The 15,659-nt window shown below is 41.7% G+C and overlaps 1 protein-coding gene and 1 long non-coding RNA gene across 2 annotated transcripts in view; one reads left to right on the forward strand and one right to left on the reverse strand.

Annotated features, from left to right (window-relative positions):
* The window catches only part of Ppargc1a (PPARG coactivator 1 alpha), a 630,627-nt gene that overhangs the window by 304,946 nt on the left and 310,022 nt on the right, over positions 1 to 15,659 (reverse strand). The window lies entirely within an intron of this gene.
* Positions 7,467 to 10,846, forward strand: LOC143442967 (uncharacterized). The gene is made up of 3 exons (XR_013111594.1): positions 7,467 to 7,527; positions 8,645 to 9,010; positions 10,349 to 10,846. It is a non-coding gene; the product is annotated as an uncharacterized LOC143442967 (long non-coding RNA).

Here is a 15,659-nt window from a genome sequence, read left to right on the forward strand (position 1 = left end):
CTCCAGCACAAAAAAAAATAAAAAAATAAAAAAATAAAGCGTTCCCGGTAATGCATTTTTGAATCCAGCATACCTTCCCCTAATGAGGTTTCGGCATGCTATAAATAACACTAATGAGACTTTGTCTTGCCCATGTAATACATTTCCTTGATATAGCCTCAGATTCTCTGTGTTGCATGGAAAACTAACAGCCCCAGAAAGAAATGTCGTCCAATAGCACATTAAAACGAAAAGCACAATTAAATATAAATGAATTCAGTAATTTAATTGCACAATTGTCGCTTTAAAAAATTCAGAAGAAAAGTAATGATGACATTCTTTTTAAATCGGTAAATAATAAAAGTGCATGAGGGGATGGTACAATATTTAAATAAACATTTTTTGGGTGAAGGGTAGCTAGCAGAGATGATCACATGTGCTTGGGGAAATCCTTTGGCTTGGAGAAAAAAAACAAACCTGAGAATTGTCGCACACTCCATCCCACCTGTGTAAAAATGAGCATCTCAATTCCAACTTTATCTTGAAAGCTTATCCCAGATCAGAGTTTCTGAGATTCTGCACATTATCAATCAGATAAAATCCTTTATTTTAAGGAAACCTGAAGAAAGCATGGCAGAGCACATGCTTTCACGCAGCCATGTAGTTCCAGAGCCACATGGCCTTAGTGTCACACCAATGTCACACCTGACTGTTGGCAAAATTTCAGAAGATCATTAATGGTTCATCTTCAGTTCCTTCTTCTCCAAAGGCTCACCTAAGTGCAGCCTCTTTCCCTCCGCTGTCCTCCTGATGAGATCAGAGACGTGGGGCTTTGCCTGAGATCTAAAGGGAGCCTCAGGCTTCACTGGGCATTGATTTGTATTCAATTCCAATCAAGCACACGTCCAAGAAATCCACCAGCACTACTGTGTGGATAATGTGGAGAAGAGGCTTTTTAATTTTGAGTTAGCTATTATCTTACATCGTGGTTATCGGATCTGACAGAGGCAGAGAGAGCAGGCTTGGTGCAGCTACCCAAGCAGATTTCTGCTAGAGCACATCAGAACATCTGAGTGACCTAGACTGAGCTGAGTTTGTCCTATTCTGCTTGATATTACAATGGTTTGTGCTGCTGGCTTTTCATCTCTTGATCCTGGATATCCCTCCACATAGATAGCATAGCTATGCATTGTTGCATTCATTGTTTCAACAGGTGTTTATTCAATGCCTTGCCTGCTGCAGGCCTGGATCTGTACACAGGATTATCTCATTAACTAGTCATGGTTCCACTTTCAAGATGTGGCATTGCAGATCTTTAAGAACTAGGCAAATGTAAAGATTGTTTTGAAAAGAAATGAATGCTACAAAGAACAGAATGTAACACCATGGAGGCTCTCAATGTGAATGTTAACCTGGGAGCTAAAGAGAATGTCAGACAGCCAATACAAAGACACAAGAAGGGCCAACTTGGCATAAGAAGTAGAAAGAATGGTGCTCATAAAGGCTCAGAGAGAACAGCAATTATAGGAGGGAGACAGGACATTAATAAATGAGCAGACTAATTCTCATAGCTCCACGTTTATCGGGGATGAAATCAAAGTCTAAATGGGATTGTATAAAAAGTCTGGAAAATCTCAAAGTCATGCCTTTAAGGTTCTATTCCTATCACTTCCTATACCATAGCCAGCTCATTGGTCAAATGAATTTTCTGTGTCCTTCTGTACACAGTTTCTGGTAGTGTGGGGGAGCCCATCCTCAGAACTGGACTACGTTCTCCAGCTAGCTTCTAATCCAGCCTTCAGAAAATTAAAAAATAAACAAACAAAAAAATTCAATGATTGCCCCTACCCAGCAAAGTTAGTAAATAACCACAGGAATAAAAGTTTACCATGCCTCTGAAAGGATTATGTCTGTGCTGAGCAAGGGTGACCCTCCAGGCTTTTGGAATCTTGAAGTAATCATTTCCCCTTAAACAGAAGGGCTTGTAGTTTTCCAAGATCAAATGGCCTACATTCAAATTCCACCAATGCCTTTACCTGCTTCAGGGCCCCGAGCTCACTCTGCCTATTTTCTGTTGGATAGAGCAGAACTAATAGCAGCGAATAGCCATGACAACCCTGCACGGTGGCCTTGACCATTTAATAAGGGAATCAAGAAGTGAACCAGCAAGGACACTCCAGGTATACCCTGTTGCCCCTGCTTATAAACATTACCTCTCTAGACTGTCAAGTCCAACACAAGAAAAGAGATAGGTCACACATGGTGGCAGACCTATAGTCCGAGCACGTAGGACATGGAGGCAGAAGTATTAGGCATTAACGTTAATTGTCAGCTACATAGCAAGTTCAGTTCTAGGCCACCATGGGCTACATGAGATTCTATCTCAAAACACCAACTAACAAAAAGAAGAAGAAGGCCAGAGAGCAACAGAGGGAAACTCCCTCTGCCTCCTTAAAATTATTTTAAATGATTGTATAGAAAACAGCTCCTATATGCATATGATTTTTGAGTCTTCTTGTCTCTCTGGCCCATGAGCCTGATAGGTAGACAATTTCTCCTCACTATTAGCATTTTCAGTAGTACCTGGCACACTGTGACAATCATGAAAGCTTGGTGGCCCTTCTAAAGTGAACACTTCCTCTTCCAGAAATGTCTACCACTTGGTATGAGGACAAGGCTAGATGGCAGTCACAAGGACATTGTGGGATGAAAAGGCCCTTGGCAGGGACAGGATACAGTGAGCCTCTCTTAATAATCAATGATATTGCTAAGGAAGATGTATGGAGCTGGGTCAATTACCGCTGTGGCCTCCATGGTTCTAGAACATGGCCACAAAGTTCTACGTGCTTCTCACAACACCCTGGCTAAAGTCTCCACTTTAGTAGAGACTTTACAAGTCATACAAGTTAGGTCTCTGTTCTTCTTCCCAGATTGCTCCAGCATAGACTCTCTGTGTGCAGCCTCCGGAGTTCTGAAGGCTGGGAACACCAGCTGCGGGAGGCCGCCTGGTCATTCATCTTGCTTCTCTTAACCGTAACTCAAAAAGGCCAAGATCACTACTTGGAAAGCACCTTTAATCCTCTGATCCAGAAGAGGCAGCAGCAGACTGGATTTACAACAAAGCCCTGCCTGCAGAAATCTTCCTGTCACCTGCAGGCCACAGAAGCCATTAGCATCCCAGCCATAATGTGCACAGTCAATGATCTGCACAGGCATTTAAAAACAGAGCACCTTCCTGCTATTTACCGGCCTAGGCAGCTCTCTGATTTTCTCATCAGCCTGCCATGGAGAAGCTTCAACGAACAGCTGCGGAACCCACCCTCTCACAGTTTGAACATTTGAAGAAAATTCAAAGAAAGATTCCCCAAATGTTCAAAGGTGCTGTTTCCCATGCCTGGGTCTCCTTGTGGGGATTTCAGCTCAACTCTCTATCAGTGCCCTCTGCCAAAGAGGAACCGTTAGAAGAATCGCATTGCTGCCTAATTGCCCTACGCACAGCTCTCACCAAAAGCAAGCCACAGCGGAATATTATTATTTTTAGAACACTATCCCGTTTTAACATTTGAGCACCCACGTGGTCTCTTGAACCACAATGGTCCTTAAATGAACCATTTTCCCCTCTTCTCTGAAACAGATAAATATAGACATATATATTTAATAAGCCCTTTACCCTTACATAGGCTGATAAAAATACATTCAAACTCTATATCCACATCTATTTATAAGCATAACATACACACATGGGATATTTAAAGTGTTGATTGGCCTTCTGTAATCGTTTTTTCCACTTGCATAGAAAATTAAGTAGAGGTCAACACAATGAAACGCTTTCGAAGTCACTGCTGTTTTCTTAGGAAGTCCAGAATAATAGGCTCCAACCTGGAGGGGGGAAAAATGTCAATGCAATCTAAAAATAACAGAAGGTGCATAACAAATTTGTCCTCATTTTGTTCTTAATAGAAGGTGTTTCTAGTGCATCGGCAAGAATGACCTATCAAACGCATCACCTTGTACAGTCAATTTATTCCTTTATCAGGCAGTCATTGGAGAGGTGTTCTGCTCTGCATTGTCTCGACATAAAACAGAATGCCAAGCCTGTGTTCCTATGCAGAGGCAGCGAAACCTCTCCAAAAGACTTTGATCAAACCAAAGGGGATGAGGCAGGGATACTTCCTCTCCTGTTCCATAAGTGCTGCCCTCTCCTTGGTCCAAGAAAGACTCTCCATGAAAGAGTCAAGCTGGAAAGAGGACAGCCCTCTGTCTCTCATGTTCTGCATCTCCCCAGCAGCACATGCAGCCTGCTCCACGGATCTTAACTTTTTCCCAAGACCTGAGGACAGAAGGCAGAGGCTGCCCTTCTCACTGCTCAGTTGTAAATACCAAAAGCACAGGAGACAAAGGTCTTCTCTGTGACAACAAGAGGGGTGGAGCTGCCTCAAGGTAAAATAGCATTAAGGGAGAGACCTGAATGGAGTATTTCCTCGTTGGCACCTCACTATTTTAACAAGCCAAATTAAAAATGGAGACTTGCCCAGCATCACAATAATATAGCATATATATTTATTCACAAAATTTGTGACATACAATATATACCATATATATATATATATATACATACATATATACATAAATCCATACATGCATCTGTATGTATACATACATGTACATAAACTGACTTTAGTTTATATACTTATTTGGATAATAAGGTCTCTAATAGGGGCAGGCAGTAAAGGGAAAACAAATGTATTCATTGATTTGAGATGTGACTGAAGGCGCAAATCAACCTCCACCTTATAAGACCCACCCAAACCCATGTCTGATTCACAGACTCTTAGATACCCTCCATTTGTCCATCTCAAATACATTGCTTCAATTGTCAGTCCTGTTTTAAGTACCTTTCAGAGATTCCAAATATCCCCGGGACAAACAATACTCCAACAAGCCTGAGAACAATAAAAGAACCAGAGCCAGGTAATTAAGCCAGTAAGCAAACAAAAATTCTCACAGGCAAAAAAATTAATAAAAATTAAAAAAAAAAAAAACCCTGTAATGTCTCAGGAACCGTGTGTGTGTGTGTGTGTGTGTGTGTGTGTGTGTATACATGTGTGTGTTGCCATGTGTAATATTTGTAAACAACTCTGTGAAAGTATGTAAGTGTATGTCAGTGTTATGAATACACTGTGAGGAAACTGGACATCCTGGCATCAGCCAGTTGGAGAACCGAGAAAACAGACCCCACACCCTTTAACCAGTTCCTCCCCATGCAAGCCATTCAGAAGGGATGTAGTAGGGCTGGTTCAGACACGGTAGGCAGTTCTTACTACACAGACCATAGGGAGGCAACAGCTCTATGCTCCCAACCAAGGTTTACTGACCACCACTGACCCCTTCCTTTATAAACAATATCTTATGTTTTCCCCTAAAGACTTTGAACATGAATGTTGTCCCCTTTTTACACATGAGAAAATCAAGGCTCAGGAAAAGTAGAGATGTATGAATGGCCACACGGCTTATTAAGTGGCTGCCAGAGCCTGAATACATCCCCTCCAATATTTATAAGCTAAAATTCTAACTCACCGGGTATTAAGTACTAGGGAGTAAATTTATTTTTTCCTCATCTCTCTAAGAGAATAATAAGATCTGGCAAAAGCAATTTAAGAAAAAAAGAGTTTATGCTGGATCACAGGTTGTGGTTGTAGTTTGTCCGTCATTGTGCTAAAGGCATGGCGGCAGGCATGTGCGGCAACTGGCCACATTGCTTCCACAGTCAGAAAGTGGAGAGAGATAAATGATGCTGTTTAGCTACCTTAATCATTTTTATTCCATTCTGTTCCACAGCCAATGGGATGGTACTGTCTGTAGTAAGGGTGGTTCTAACCCCACCTCCACCCTCATCCCCACCCCCAGCCCTCGGTTAATCTACTCTAGAAAAATTCTCATTCTAGCCTCTGTTCAGTTGTCAATAACAACAATAACGATCACATGAAGTTAAGTTTTCTTGAAGTATGTCAGCTATAGACCAGAGGCTCCATGAATGGAATTCCTTACTATTAAAGAGACCTGAGAAAGATGGCTCTTCCTTTTTACCATAGAAGAACACAGCAAGAGGAAATGACTGTGCTCTGGGTGTCTCCATCTCCAGAAGATGAAAAATACAATTTTGTTGCTCCCAGACTTTTGGCATTCCACCTGACTGAACTATATAGCAAAGCCACGGTCAAACTAGGTCATTGGACTCATCCATGTTCTGCTTTCCTGCAACAACACACATGAAGTAACTGAGCACATAGGCCACCATTCTGGCACACTCTGTCTTATTCCAAAAAAGCAGGAGACTAAGTTTCTGGCCAGAGAACTGCAGAACTCAGTGTCATACCACTGGGACTCAAGTGTATCTGAAGTGCCAGGATTTCCAGTCACATGCCAGTGGTCAGTCCCTGTGGAATTTGCTGTGACCAAGAAAATCCTACCCAGAAAAACAAGGGTCTCCAAACTAGAGGGAAACATCTTCCCTCTGTTGTTGTTTCTCCAACAAGTTAGAATAGCAGCCAAACCTGCCCTTGGGAGCCAGTGGACTGGTCACAGGATTCAGAATGAGCCTTATCTAGACACACCCATGAGAAAAAATGGAGTTCACAGGAAGCAACAAGGGTGGACTAGCACCACTGAGTGAGAGACTCTGGTGATACCAGTTCAACCCCAACAGCTACCCTGCCAGGACAGTCACCTGTGCCCTCTGCTCTCTCCGAATAGCTCAGAATGACAAGAGAGAAGGGTACACCACAGCCTCATCCACAGCTATATATTTTAAATGGCGTCTCCTCTCCACAGCCTTGCGTGGGAGGGGAACATATGGTCCTACATCCATTATGCTCCTGAGTTTAGGTCTGAAACATCATATTTTCATTACAAATAAGCTTTGATGACACCACCTATTGCAATGACTGCAACGCATGGTTAATTTTATCTGTGGCAGCGGTGAGAGCGGCATACCAATTTACTGCCAGTGAGAACAATCTCATTTTAGCATCTTAACCCTGAACTCAAGTTCCCTTTGTTCCTGAGAACTTTGTTTTAGCAAGACTTCAATGCGGAGTGCCTGGGAAGAGCATATAACTGATGCTGACTCAAAGGGGCAGAACAGTCATGGGAGAAAAAAAAGGACAAGAGCAGGGAAGGGTTTGGGAAGAGCAGCAAGATTGCTGCAAGTTTCGGCTCCCCCATGGCACTGTGCTTAGGACTTGAGTTTCAACCAGCATAGCAAGTCCTCACAATTTGGCTGGCTGGCCAGCAAGTGCAGACCTATTTGTGAGGTTCTTCTGTTCTGTCTGACTTCAAGCCAAGCCAGGAAGCAACAAGAAAGGCCTCCCTCCTAGAGCACTTTGTTCTGGGCCAGGAAGTTTAGAGAAAAACCAAAGTGTTGGAATAATGTCTCGGATGGGTTGGGTGGGGAGGAAGGTATCCCCAGGCACTCTAGCTTCTTAGCCCGCACAGGGACTGAGACAGTCAGAGAGAAGCAGATATCCACCCTTACATGCTTCTATCCAGGTAAAGTTTTAGCTTCTTGCGTGGGAATTTTTTTCTGCAGCCACTGGCTTGCACTATATTTTAGGGTCTGTCTCTCCTCTTCTGTATTCTGAAGTTATGATGTCTTTATTCTCACTTCTAGGGCTTGCATTGAACAACTATTACAGTGTATTTTCACATTTAAGAACGATTTTTTTTTGAAAGCACATTTATGAATCCAAACACAACAAAGTAGGAGAAAGAACTGGAGATAATCACATCAAGTCTCAGCAAGACAAATATCACAAATTTTCTCTCCTTTTTAGGCACTAGGTGTTAGAGGTAAATGTTCCCAGTGCACTCTAGTAGCTAAACTGTCGCTATTGGGAGGCTATTGGGAAAAGAAAGGAAGAGAGAGAAACAAGGCAAAGTCAGGGGAAAAGGGTAATGTACTCAAAGGACATTATGTACTTGCATGAAAATGGCCTTATGCAGCTTTAAATAAAAATAAGTTAATTAAGAAGGAGAGAGGCGAGATAGCATGAGTCCTTGCTTATCCCTATTTTCAACACTAACTTATACTCTGCTGTGCTGTATCTTAACCCAGTCATTCAATAAATGTGTCAGAACTTGGTACCACAAGGTCCTGGGAAAGAAAAGAGTTGAGAGCATGGTCTCTGTGCCTGAGCAACTTGGAACTAGCCTGTGACCTAAAACTGCAATGTGCCAATTTTAAAAGGTATGCTCTGCTATTCAGATGCATCAAAAGCCTGAAAAGGAAAAATATCTGATTCTCAATGGGGTCTTAGACAAGACTTCAAGAAGGTGGTTAAATGAGAAGGAGCCAATCCTAATAGATTAGGGAATTAGCCAGAGGGAAGCCACCAGAAAGAACAGCTCTTCCAAAAACCCAGAGCTAAATACTACTCAGCTGGAATTTGAGAAACCAGTACAAGAACAACTCAGGATAATATGTCATGAAATAATGTGAATTCAGATAGAGCTAAGAATATAATCTAGCTCTCTTTCCTGTCTCGATTTCCAAATGGAAAGGGCTAATATCTTTGGTAAGTGTGTGTGTGTGTGTGTGTGTGTGTGTGTGTGTGTGTGTACACAAGCAAGGGTGTGTTGTTCATGCACATGCTTCTGTTTCTGGCAGGTTCCCATAAGACAGACATTCCCCAGTTCTGATTGCTCCAGGGTGAGCCAATGAAACAAGTAATAACCATCTGGAGACTGCAGGAATTGTTCTACTCCTTCTGAAAGTTTCAGCTAACCAGAAGGACTCCTCTCAACTAGTAACCAGAGTGGACATGTACTACCTGATTATACCAAGCTACAAATGTGACTAGATGTCTCTAACTCATGCACCAAATCTATAAAACCTGAGTAACTAGCCTGCCAAGGGTCTTCCCGGTCATCTTATGCACCAAAGTTTGTGCTCCCTCCCACCTTGCTCTCCATGTTTGACTCCTTGGCAGCCATTCTTCAGATTATATAAGATTTTCACAGTAATCGATTCAAGGTGAGTAGTAGCACTAAAGATTGGTATGGATGGAATATATCATGGTAAAAGATATATGCAGAAAGGAAGCCTCACTATGAAGAATTGTGTATCCATAATGAAGAGATGGGACACCTTCTTGAGATGCAATGGAGAGATGTATGATGTCACTCATGAGTCAGAGTCAAGGCTGGACACTGATGTGACTTGTTTGGCCTGGGAAATACTTCCATGTCCTGCTTTGTCCTAGGTCTCTCTGTCTTCCTTGGATTAGCTGAGCTATCTTTTTTTCTGTCAGAACAGCATTGCTCTGTCAGGATTGGTTTGGAGCATTTTCTCTACATCTCCATAGGTACAGCCACACTTAGACGCTTGTGTTTGTGAAGCCTGGTATGTGTAGAAATCTGAGTTTGCTTTAAAAAAGAGAGAGGAAGAGAAGTTCCATCAGAATCAAATTTGCATGTTAAAAAGTTCACTGGAGCACGGTATTGAAAAGGGAGGCTGATCGGATAGATGGGAAGAGATTAGAGACAGGAGAACATGCCAGAGGGTTAGAATAACCATCAGAATTGCACATGCAAAACCTAAGGAAAAACATCAGAAATAGCTATGGATACCTCCTTTAAACTCCAAAGTCTAGCTGGATGCACTCTCTCTCCACACGAACCTGTAACCCCATAATCTAAATGCAAATGTTGAGGTGCCATAGCTGCATCATAGCTTGACAATACTGGTGGGGAACACAATAAATACGGAGGCAAATATACCAGTCAGAAGTAAAGTAAATTAATAGTTCAGCTTAGCTGGGCTCACAAATGAATCACTCCAAAAGCAATTTTGTCCTGTTGCAAAATGAGATAAACACCTACTTGCCAGTTATTTTAGGAATAACACAAATCAACCCATCTGTCTTAATTCAGTGGCACTCATCATACATTTTTAAAGTTATCACTTCCTGAAGAGTCGTCCTATTGATGCCAGCAGACACTTTATGTTGACAGTATATGGCATGACCCACAATTCAGGTGTCATTCCAGAGCAGCCTGGCAAACCCTGGACTACTACATGTCTGAGCTGAAAGTGACTTGTTCTTCAGACAGCAGGGGGAGGGAGAATCTGGGGCTGCTGGCCAGATGCAGTCTTCAAATGACATTGGCGAAGGAGCTGAAGGTAGAAGCGACTTTTGAAAGAAGGATATGTAAATGTTAGCACAGAGAACAATTTACTGCAAACCAAATGACTAATCAATATCTGATCGTGGGACAGACTGGCCAGCATGGCTGTCAGGTTCATATTCAATGTCTGATGGGAGAGGCTGCTTGGTTTAAATTCTACTTGCTCTTTTTTTTTTGTATTCAGACATAAATAAGCTTGCTGATCATATCACTGGCTCAGATTTATGGTAAACACACGAGAGCACAAGAATTCCAGAAAACCTCCCTTGGCTTTGCAATTTCTTGGAGCAAATATTTCATACTCCATCCTTGAAAAGAAGGAATCTGAATGAGCATGGGCCCAGAAAGATCCTACAATAACGGGAAGGTGCTAGACATCATGGAGGAGCCAAAGTTAAAATACCTGAAGCTCATGGTAAAACTGAAAAAAAAAACTGTGAATGTGTTTTACGACCAGCACAAGCTGCCTGCAGAATAACGATCCTCTGTTATATAGTGTCCGACACAATGGAATTTAACACATCTTAAATTAATCATGATGGGGACCACATAATTAACTTCTACTTATTATTATCATTCTGGGCCTGTGAGTAGCTTGCCAGGTTCTTTCTCCATGAGAGCACTAACAAAATGCCTATAAATTTAAGGTTGCTAGAGGAACATGAGTTAAGAAATATAATTCTTTGAATGTTTTGACTGTTTGGATCTGAAATAAAGGTGTGTGATGGTTTATATATGTTTGGCCCAAGGAGTGGCAATATCAGAAGGTGTGGCCTTGTTAGAGGAAGTGTCACTGTCGGGGTAGGCTTTGGAATCATCCTCCTAGCCATGTGGGAGTCAGTCTGCTCCTGGCTTCTTTTGGATGGCGATATAGAACTCTCACTTCTTCCCAGAACCATGCCTAACTGGATGCTGCTGTGTTTCCTGTCTTGATGATAATAGACTGAACCTTTGAACCAGTAAGCCAGTCCCAATTAAATGTTGTCCTTCTAAGAGTTGCCTTGTTCGTGGTGTCTCTTCACAGCAGTAAAACCCTAACTAAGACAAGGTGGTTCTTTAATCCTCAGATTGACCTACTGAAGTAGCCACAATTCCCTTCTACTTTGCAAATAAGAGAAAGATTCTCATATCAGAACGTTGAGCGGTTTTCCAGGTCATGATGAACCACTGTAACTGACACAACCAGGTTCAAGTCCAGATCACACTGGCTCAGTAACCAATGCAGATGCCAGCAGTACCTCAGGAACCAAGGCAGTGCCAACTGCATCATTTGACAATAGCTAACCTCTCTCAGTGGTAAATATTGAGATAGGGGTTTAAGCATTGACTGACCCTGGCTACTGAACGTGAACACACACACACACACACACAGAGAGAGAGAGAGAGAGAGAGAGAGAGAGAGAGAGAGAGAGAGACAGAGAGAGACAGAGAGACAGAGAGACAGAAAGAGAGAGAGACAGAGAGACAGAGAGACAGAGAGACAGAGAGACAGAGACAAAGGCAGACAGAGACAGAGAAATTTCATTTGAATAATTTGATTAAATGTCTCTCCAAGTCAACTAATCAACAATTAATTCCCTTTGCAATATAAAGTTGTTATAAAAAAGGATAAAACCATGCCTCTAGTTCTTAACTTTAAATGTGCTGCATAACAGGAAGCAAATTGCTTGGGACACATAACCTCAGAAGGACTAAATAGAAGCCTGGTAGAGGATGAGCTGCCTACTTTTCTGAGTCACCCTAGGACAAGTGAGTCTTAAATATGGGGAAGAAGGAACAAGAAGAGTTTCCCTGGCCCTTTTCCCTGACTAAAGATGATGTCTCAGTGGTTGTCTTATGGTGGCAGAAAACAATAGAAGATCACACACGCACATCAAACAGTCCAGCAAGGGTGGAAACCAGCAGTACATTAGGAGTCGGACAACATTACTGATAACTGTGGTTTCCTAAGGACTGTGTGTCTTCCCATAGCCAGCACCTGTAACTTTTATTTCTGGAGTCTCCTTTCTCCGTTCCAGTGAAGAACTCCTCACAGGAGCTGGCTGCCAACCCAGTTTCTCAAATACAATTATTTTTATGATGAGGTTCAAGGAAGCTTGGGGCATCGAGAGGACTTCTCAGATCAATACCACGTTTGCAGCCCTGCTCTCCAGCTTCCATCTGTTAAAGGACAAGTCAGCCTGGGTGGCCGTTTTCCATCTCTGAACCACGCTGTAGGTCAGCAGCTGCCCTGCCTGCCTCTCTGTACTGCAGGTGACCTGCTAAAGTCCTGGATCACAGCTGACTAAATGAACTGGATAATTAAAAGAGGGGATGAGCCATGCCTGGAGATCCCGTTTGCCTCATTGAGAACACCGTGCCCTTTTGATCAATCTACTTGGGGTTTTGTTTTTATTTTTCTCCCTTTGAAAAATGATTAGCCTTGAGAAACTCCCTAAGCATGGCACCGTCCACCATTAGCTGTCAAGGCCAAAGTCTTTGAGAAGTTTTAAATGGCTTTGCACTTAGAAAATGCTAATAAAAACCAGGAAAGGCAGCATGGAGATCAGTAACTTCTTTTGCATCATAAACCAAAGCACCAAAGTTTTCTAAAATCTGACTGCTTGTGTAAGAGGAAAGTATTTGTGTAAAAATATGGAATCTGATAAAAATGGAGATAGGAACAGAAATGGAGCATCTTTTGGTGATTTTAAAATCACCTGGACAAATTTCAAGAGTCGTATGATTAACTTATGTATGTGTGTGTATATATACACATACATGGACATATGCATATACGTGGAGATACACTCTGTGTGTTTGTATGTGTGAGAGGTGTGTGTGTGTATGAGAAAGAGAGAGAGTAAGAGAGAGAGGGAGAGAGAGAGAGAGAGAGAGAGAGAGAGAGAGAGAGAGATCTTTAGTTGCAGAAAATGTAACTTTCTAGGTTCCATTACCACTTCACATTTCTTCCAGGAGAGACTTTCATTTGGGCCTGAAAGACAACTCCTTCTCTCCTCACTATACAGTGTTCCAGAAGCACCAGGTAGCTGGGGCTCTATGGGTCTGGATGAACAAGTTACATAAAACTGATTAGTGCATGACTGTCCCAGCAATGGTGATAATACAATCATAATAACAGAAATGCTAAACATCCAGCCAGAAAAGACCAATGAGAGCCCCAGTATACATGCCTTAGAATAGAGTGAGCTACAGAAGAGTCACCAATGCTTGGTCCATACTCCATAACTAATGTTTACTCCAAGTAGAAATTTCAAACCCTTCTGCTAAACTTTACAATCAGTTTGTCTCTGAACCTTATCTGGAATAATCTCTCAGTGTCCTTCATATACATGTAGATATGAGAGAAGATAATATTACTGCTGTACTCATTATACTCGGCCTTGGGAAGCATGTCTCCATCAGCATCGTCTGTAGAGTAGCATGATGCTGAAAAGCCTAGCCCAAATTCTAGCTTACCTTTCATGAGTTTGGGAACAATAACTTAGGATCCCTGTAAGTCAGTTTGTGCTTCTATATAATGGGATGAGTAATACATCTCATATGGAGCACTGTGAAAATCAAATGAATTGATGGTGGACTATAAAGTCCCAGAAATAGTACCTCACAACTGGTTCTACAAAAATGACATTGAATTTATCATTATTAGATTGGTAAAAGAATGAATCGTCTGTTCAATTCTGAAAAGTTGAGTGACAATAGCAAAAGGAACTAAGGGTGATCTCACCCCCCAGTATCAGAGTTAACTCTAATATTTATCACATTGTATATGCAACACATGTGCATGTGTGTCCAGCAATAAGAAAGCACAAACTAAATCATTGTACACACATGGGACAGTGGGTGAAAGTTGTTCAATTCTATTTCATATTACTAGACACATTTAGATGAATTAGAAAACAGAATCATATGTCTCTTCTCTCTTATGAACAACTTAGGTCTGGTTCTGTGAAACTTTTGCTGACTTCCCTGCAGCAGAAATGAAACTCTGAGCCTTTTGGTTAAATGAAGAAGGAAGACATTGCCAACCAACCAAAGCTACACTAAGACAATGAGCACAGAGAGTTATAAAACATCCTTCACCTTCTGAGTGACAAACCCACATCATTCTATAAAGAAGTACAAAATGTTCTCCTAAGGAGTCATGGTGCCTCATAGAACAAGAATGCATCATGGGAAAGCAGCAGCAGCTGTAAACATGACTCCATATATTAAGGATACCTATATTTTAAGCTAAGGAGACAATAAATCCAAATGTTCTAGCCATCTGAATCATAAATATGAATGATAAAAATGTAACTAATATATAGCAGCACAAGATTTCGTCTTTCAAATATCAATTCTTGACATAGTTACTAAGGCCCAAGGAGCACTGTGGTTGTCAATCTAATGTCATATCACACTAGAATAAGTGCCAAAATCCTCCATGAGCTGCTCAGTTGAGAGGCACAACTGATGCTATTGTTCTATAACATCAGCACCATCAAGCAAAAACTCTATGCCATCATGTTACAAGCACCTCATTTTAGTAACATCTATAATGTACAACTGGTCAACTAGGAGTCCTTTCTGGTTGTAGAGCCTTGGAGATAGTTATGGAAACTCTGTATGGCATATTAGGAAGAGTATAAGACATGTCGTGATAAAAGTAATATATTAATAATGGATACATTTACAAGAGTCTGGAGTGTTAACATGACATTGTTGTAATTGTGCTATCATTTAAGGCAATGGCAATCAATCAGGTAGAAGATATTTTTACTGCCATAAAACTAGAGGGCCAAGACTGAAGCTGCTCACTCAATGCTGTTCAGTTAAAAAGTGGGGCAACTAAAGGTGGGTTCCAGATAAACTGAGGAAAAGAAGCTGGCGTAACCAAACCATGTCTGCATTTCTTTAGCTGCCAAAGGCCTTTATAGGCATTTCCTGCTCCAAGCCCTACAATACTGTCAGTCCAGCTGGGCATCAAACAAAATTGCTATCTCCATTTTAAACATGAAGGAACTAAGGTTAATAGAAAATGAGTGTCTTGTTTGATGGGGTGTTATTAATAAGATAGCCATCTCAATTTTGTCTATGTGGTGCTTTAATAGAAGTCACTCCACTGAGTTTCCTGTGATGTGTCACCACCTTGAAATGTAAAGTAGAGGGTCTATCCTGAGTCTGCCTCCAGTCCTAGCATTTAATGCTCCTGTAAATGAAGAACAACTCATCTTGTGAGTCAGTCATCACCCACCACTGCCTACCTTCAAGTCATCCTCTAGCCTCCTTAATACCAGACATTGGTCCTTCCTAGTCTCTCTTTTCTCAAGTACCCACGTTGTTCTTATATCCAGTTATCATCCTATGTGCTCTGGGAGCTATAGTGGCTTTGACTCTTCTGCTCAAGATTCTTTCCTCTCTATCTCGCTAAAGCCTGTTCACTTCCACTACCTACCCTAAACACACACACACACACACACACACACACACACACACACACACACACACTTCAT

The sequence above is a fragment of the Arvicanthis niloticus genome, chromosome 7 (genome assembly GCF_011762505.2).
Source record: "Arvicanthis niloticus isolate mArvNil1 chromosome 7, mArvNil1.pat.X, whole genome shotgun sequence".
In the NCBI taxonomy this organism is placed as follows: Eukaryota; Metazoa; Chordata; class Mammalia; order Rodentia; family Muridae; genus Arvicanthis; species Arvicanthis niloticus.